The following is a 7263-nucleotide window of genomic DNA, read 5'->3' as shown; positions in this document are numbered from 1 at the left end:
CTCTGATTTCTTTCTCAGCCCTCTTATCATCTGTATATAGTAGGGCTGCTGATTTTTTTTAAATTAATCTTGTATCCTGCCACTTTGCTGAATGTGTTTACCAGTTTTAGGAGTTCCCTGGTGGAGATTTTTGGGTCACTTATGTAAACTATAATATCATCTGCAAACAGTGAAAGTTTGACTTCTTCCTTTCCAATTTGTATCCACTTGATCTCTTTTTGTTGTCTTATTGCTCTAGCTAGTACTTCAAGTACGATATTGAAGAGATATGGAGAGAGTGGACTGCCTTGTCTTGTTCCTGAGTTTAGAGGAATTGCATTGAGTTTCTCTCCATTTAGTTTGGTGTTGGCTATTGGTTTACTGTATATTTCTTTTATTAAGTTCAGGTATGTTCCTGTTATCTCTGATCTCTCCAGGACCTTTATCATGAAGGGGTGTTGGATTTTGTCAAAGGCTTTTTTAGCATCTAGTGAGATGATCATTTAGTTTTTATTTTTCCAGTTTGTTTATATGGTGGATTACATGGATGGATTTTTGTATGTTGAACCAACCCTGCATCCCAGGGATGAAGCCTACTTGATCATGGTGGATGATTTTTCTGATATGTTCTTGTATTCAGGTTGCCAGTATTTCATTGAGTATTTTTGCATCAATGTTCATGAGGGATATTGGTCTGTAGTTCTCTTTCTTAGATGTGTCTTTGTGTGGCTTGGGTACCAAGGTAATTGTAGCCTCATAAAAAGAGTTTGGCAATGAACCTTCTGCTTCTATTGTGTGGAACAATTTCAGGAGTATTGGTATTAGCTCTTCTTTGAATTTCTGTAAGAATTCTGCACTGAAACCATCTGGCTCTGAGCTTTTTTTTTTGGTTGGAAGACTTTTGATGATTGCTTCTATTTCCTTAGGTGTTATAGGCCTGTTTAAGTTGCTTATCTGTTCTTGATTCAATTTTGGTAAGTGATATCTGTCCAGAAAATTGTCCATTTCTTTTAAATTTTCCAATTTTGTGGAGTACAGGTTTTCAAAATATGACCTGATGATTCTCTGGATTTCCTCAGTGTCTGTTGTTATGTCTCCCTTTTCATTTCAGATTTTGTTATTAGCATGCTCTCTCTCTGCCTTTTTGTTAGTTTGGATAGAGGTTTGTCTATCTTGTTGATTTTCTCGAAGAACCAACTCTTTGTTACATTGATTCTTTGAATTGTTTTCTTTGTTTTGACTTTATTGATTGCTGCCCTCAGTTTGATTATTTCCTGGCATCTACTCCTCTGGGGTGAATTTGCTTCCTTTTGTTCTAGAGCTTTCAGCTGTGATGTCAACTCTCTGGTGTGACCATTCTCTAGTTTCTTCATGTGAGCACTTACAGCTATAAACTTTCCTCTTAGTACTGCTATCAAAGTGTCCCATAAATTTGGGTATGTTGTGTCTTCATTTTCATTGAATTCTAGGAAGTCTTTAATTTGTTTATTTCTTCCTTGTCCCAGGAATGGTGCTATTGGGCGTTGTTCAATTTCCATGAGTTGGTAGGTTTTCTGCAATTTGTGTTGTTCTTGAATTCTAATTTTAAAGCATGGTGGTCTGATAAAACACGGGGGGTTATTTCAATTTTTTTGGTACCTGTGGAGGTTTGGCATTTTGCCAAGTATGTGGTCAGTTTTAGAGAAGGTTCCATGTGGTGCTGAAAAGAAGTTATATTCTTTTGTGTTTGGATAGAATGTTCTGTAGATGTCAGTTAATCCCAATTGGGTCATAACTTCTGTTAGTTCCTTTGTCTCTTTGTTAAGTTTCTGTCTTGTGGTCCTGTCCAGTGGTGAGAATGGGGTGTTGAAGTCTCCCACTATAACTGTGTGAGGTCTTATTTGTGATTTGAGTTTTAATAGTGTTTCTTTTATGAACATGGTTGTCTTTATATTTGGGGCATAGATATTTAGAATTGACACTTCTTCCTGACAGATTTTTCCTGAGATGTATATGAAATGACCTTCTTCATCTCTTTTGATTGATTTTAGTTTGAAGTCTAATTTGTTAGATACTTGGACAGCTACCCCAGCTCGTTTCTTGGGTCCATTTGATTGGAATATCTTATCCCAATCCTTTACTCTGAGATAATGTCTGTCTTTGAAGTTGAGGTGTGTTTCTTGTATGCAGCAGAAGGATGGATTCTGTCTTCCTATCCATTCTGTTAGCCTGTGTCTTTTTATAGGCGAGTTAGACCATTAATATTGAGGGAAATTAAGGACAATTGAGTGCTTATTCTTGTTTTTTATTTGTTGTTGTTGGAATGTGTGTGAATTTACCCTGCTTTTTCTTTTGGCTTTTGGTAAAGTGGGATTATCTATTGCCTATGTTTTTGTGAGTGTAGTTAACTTCCTTAGGTTGGAGTTTTCCATCCAGTACTTTTTGTAGGGCTGGATTAGTGATATTAGTGGATATTGTTTGAATCTGGTTTTGTCGTGGAATATCTTGCTTTCTCCATCTATAGTGATTGAAAGCTTTGCTGGGTATAGTAGTCTGGGTTGTCATCCACGTTCTCTTAGAGTTGGTTGAATATCTATCCAGGTCCTCTGGCTTTCAGAGTTTCCATGGAGAAGTCCGGTGTAATTCTGATAGGTTTGCCTTTATATGTTACTTGGCCTTTTTCCTTCTCTGCTCTTAATATTCTTTCTTTATTCTGTATGTTTTGTGTTTTAATTATTATGTGATGAGAGTACATTTTTTTTGTGGTCCAATCTATTTGATATTCTGTAGGCTTCTTGTACTTTCTTTAGGTTGGGAAAGTTTTCTTCTCTGATTTTGTTGAATATGTTTTCTGCACCTTTGAGTTGGGTTTCTTTACCTTCTTCTATACCTATTATCCTTAGGTTTGGTCTTTTCACGGTATCCCATATTTCTTGGATATTTTGTGTTAAGGATTTGTTGGACTTAAGATTTTCTTTGCTTGATGAATCTATTTCCTCTAGTCTATATTCAGCATCTGAGATTCTGTCTTCCATCTCTTGTATTCTGTTGGTTATGCTTGCATTTGTGGTTCCTGTTTGTTTACTCAGCTTTTTTATTTCCAGCATTCCCTCAGTTTGTGTTTTCTTTATTGTCTCTATTTCTGTTTTCGGGTCTTGAACTGTTTCCTTCAGCTGTTGAATTGTATTTTCTTGGCTTTCCTTGATTTCTTTGGTTTGTCTTTTCTTCCATTTCTCTGAAGGATTTTCTCATTTCCTTTCTTAGGGTCTCTATCATCTGCATGAAGTTGTTTTTAAGGTTGCTCTCTTCTGCTTCATCTGTGTTGGGATGTTCATGTCTTGCTGGTGTAGAGTCCCTAGACTCTGGTGGTGTCATATTGGTTTTCTTTTGTTGGATGTGTTCTTATATTGTTGTCTTCCCATCTCTTCTTCCAGTGGGTGCAGGTGGTGTCTCTTTCTTTCCTGGTGTGTAGGGGTCCAAGGTTCTCTTCTGGTGGGTGCAAGAGGGTCTGATACTCTGATGGGTCCCAAGGTCTTGCTCCTGCTTGAGGCACTAGCTCTCCAGGTTGGTTGTAGCAGGATTAGCACAGAGATATCAGCAGACTCAGGGTTGCTTAGTCCTCAGGGGCTGAGTCCACCTGCCTGCAGACCCCAGGACAGGAGTTCCAAGAGTGGGTAGGCAGAAGTTGGGTCCAAGGCAGTGGCCAAAGCAGCTCACCTCTGCCCTGAGTCGAACTTTAAGTCTTTAAAGAAAGATATTAAAGAAGATATCAGAAAATGGAAGGATTTCCCATGCTCTCGGATAGCTAGATCAACATAGTAAAAATGACAGTCTTACCAAAAGCAATCTACAGATTCAATGCAATCCCCATCAAAATCCCAGCACAATTCTTCACAGGCCTTGAAAGAACAATACTCAACTTTGTATGAAAAAACCAACCAACCAAACAAACAAACAAAAAAAACCCCAGGATAGCCAAAACAATCCTGTACAATAAGGGAACTTCCAGAGGCATCACCATTCCTGACTTCAAGCTCTACTATAGAGTTATAGTAATAAAAACAGGTTGGTATTGGCACAAAAACAGACAGGTAGACCAATGGAATCAAGACACTGATATTAATCCACACACCAAATGGATCAAAGACCTCAACATAAATTCAGCCACACTGAACTTTTTAGAAGAGAAAGTAGGAAGTTTCCTTGAATTAATTGGTACAGGAGACTGCTTCCTGAACATAATACCAGTAGAACAGACACTGAGATCAACAAGTAATAAATTGGACCTCCTGAAACTGAGAGGCTTCTGTAAGGCAAAGGACACAGTCAATAAGACAAAATGGCAGCCCACAGAATGGACATAGAGCTTCCCCAAATCCATATCTGACAGAAGGCTGATCTCCAAAATATTCGAAGAACTCAAGAACCTAGTCACCAAACCATCAAATAATCCAATTAAAAATGGGGTACAGATCTAAATAGATAATTTTCATAGAGGCATCTCAAATGGCCAAAAAGGCACTTAAGAAATTGATCAACATCCTTATCCATCATGGAAATGCAAATCGAGACAACTCTGAGATACTATCTTATACCTGTCAGAATGGCTAAAATAAAAAACACCAAGGACAGTTCATTATGGAGAGGATGTGGAGAAAGGGGAACACTCCATTGCTGGTGGGAATGCAAACTTGTACAGCCACTTTGGAAATTAGTGTGGTGGTTTCTCAGGAAAATGGGAATCAGTCTACTTCAAAATACATCAATTACACTCTTAGGCATATACACAAAGGATGCATATTCATACCACAAGGACATCTGTTCAACTATGTTCATACCAGCATTATTTGTAATAGCTAGAACCTGGAAGCAACCTAGATGCTCCTCAACCAAAGAATGGATAAAGAAAATGTGGTACTGTTTACACATTGGAGTACTACTCAGCAGAAAAAAACAACAATGAAATCTTGAAATTTGTAGGCAAATGGAATGAACTAGAAGAAACTATCCTGAATGAGGTTACCCAGACACGGAAAGAAAAACATGGTATGTACTCACTTATAAGTGGATATTAGACATAGAGCAAAGAATAACCAGTCTACAGTCCATAACCCTAGAGAAGCTAGAAAACAAGGAGGATCCTAAGAGAGACATACATGGACCTCCCACCAGGAAGGGAAAGATCCAAGATCTCCTGAGTAAATTGGGAGCACATGGAGAGAGGGGGAGGGAGGTAGGAGAGAGAGGAGGGGAGAAATGGGGAGGAGAACATGTGGGATCAGGAAGGTTGAGTTGGGGAAGAACAGAGATGGACAGCAAAGAAAGAGTTATCTTAATAGAGGGAGTCATTATGGGCTACAGGAGAAATCTGGTATTAGGGAAATCTCCAGGGATCCACAAGGATGACTCCAACTAAGAATCAATAGTGGAGGTACTACCTTTCCCTATAATAAGATTGATAACTACCTTAAATGCTATCCTAGAGCCTTCATCCAATAGCTGAGGGAAGAAGAATCAGAGATTCGCAGCTAAGCACTGAACCGAACTCCTGGAATTCTGTTGTAGAGGGAGGAGTGATGAGCAAAGGGGTCAAGACCATGCCAGGAGAACCCACAGAAACAGCCGACTTGAAGAAGTAGGAGCCCACAGACCCAGTCTGACAGTTGGAAAACCAGCATAAGACCGAACCAGGACCCCTGAATGTGGGTGTCAGTTGGTGGGCCTGGGCAGTCTATGGGGCCTCTGGCAGTGGAACCAGTATTTATCCCTTGTGTAGAATGGGCTTTGGGAGCTCATTGTCCATGGAGGGATGCTCTCTCAGCCTAGATACACAGGGGAGGGGTTAGGTTCTGCCCCAAATGATGTGACAGACTTTGATGATCCCCTGTGGGAGGCCCCACCCTCCCTGAGGAGTGGATGGGGGGGTGGTATGGGGAGATGGTGGGGGGAATAGGAGGACAGGAGGGAGAGGGAACTGGGATTGGTTTGTAAAATAAGATTGCTTTTATTTTAAATTCAAAATTAATTTGAAAAAGAAGGGAATCTGTAAGGATACAAAATAAGTAATACTAGGTCTGGAGAGACAGCTCAGAAGTTAAGAGCATTGATTTTTCCAGAGAACCTGGGTTCTTGTCCCAGAATTCACCTGGCAGTTCACAACCATCTTTAGCTCTGGTTCCAAAGGATGTACTTCTCTCGTCTGGCTACCAAGGGTGCCAGGTATGTGTGTGATGCACAGACATACATGTAGGCAAAACATCCACACACATAAAAAATGCTTCAATATTGCAGAGTGGGCAATCACACTGTAGATGTCAACAGCTGCCCAGTCTAGCAGTAGACACCTCAGCCCATTCTGGTTGAACCACCTGCTTAGTTGATGAGTCTGGGCCAGACACCAACAAAACCACTCCTGGTTGCTGACCATGTTGAATATCTAGATAAGAATGGGTCAAATGCTGAACTAATTAAACAGATAATTCTAGAACATATAGTTCATCTCATGGGGATGTGTGTCTAACACTTCCCATTTAGTCTTCTAAATTAAAAGATGAATAGCAAAAGGTAGAAATTGTTTCCCTGCAGTCAAGGCCATGGTATAAGGCTGAGCTCAGCAGTAGAGAGCATTTGCCTACCATAAGGCCCTGGGTTTTATCTCTTGTACTGGAAAAATTCATGGTTTGCATGGCACTTTTCTGTTATTTTTATTTTTTATTTGCTTTGAAACAGAGTCTATGGAGGCCAGACTGGATTTGAACTTGTGATTCTCCTGCTTCAGCTGGGTTACAGGTATGTCCCTCTATGTCTAGCCACATATGTCTTATTTCTAGCTCTCATTGTTTGTCACTGCAGAAAATAACATATTACCATGAAATTAACTTTATTTAAATTATGTTCTGTAGCCCAGGGGGCCTGAAACTGAAGAGCCTCCAGGTTCAACTTTTTCATTTCAGGGATTAGAGGTGAAGCAACCTTTTACATAAAACATATATTTATCTACAGATGTAAAAATGTTTTTGTTGGACATTTAAATCATCTTAATTTAAAAAAAAGATAAAAATAATGTTTTTCTATGTTTCTGTATATACTCCTGAGTGCAGGTGCCATAGGAGTCCAGAAGAGGGCACCATGTCCCTTGGATCTGGAATTACAAGTGTTATGTGGATGCTAGGAATTGAAGGTGTGTCCTCTGCCAGAGTATTATGTGTTCTTCAGAACCATCTCTTCAAATCCCTGTTTTATTTTTGACACAAATAGTACTATTATAAAAACATATAGCTTTAATTTTTCATGATTGATTTCTAT

Source organism: Cricetulus griseus, chromosome 5 (assembly GCF_003668045.3).
Source record: "Cricetulus griseus strain 17A/GY chromosome 5, alternate assembly CriGri-PICRH-1.0, whole genome shotgun sequence".
Classification (NCBI taxonomy): Eukaryota; Metazoa; Chordata; class Mammalia; order Rodentia; family Cricetidae; genus Cricetulus; species Cricetulus griseus.
Note: the sequence above shows the minus strand (reverse complement) of the source record.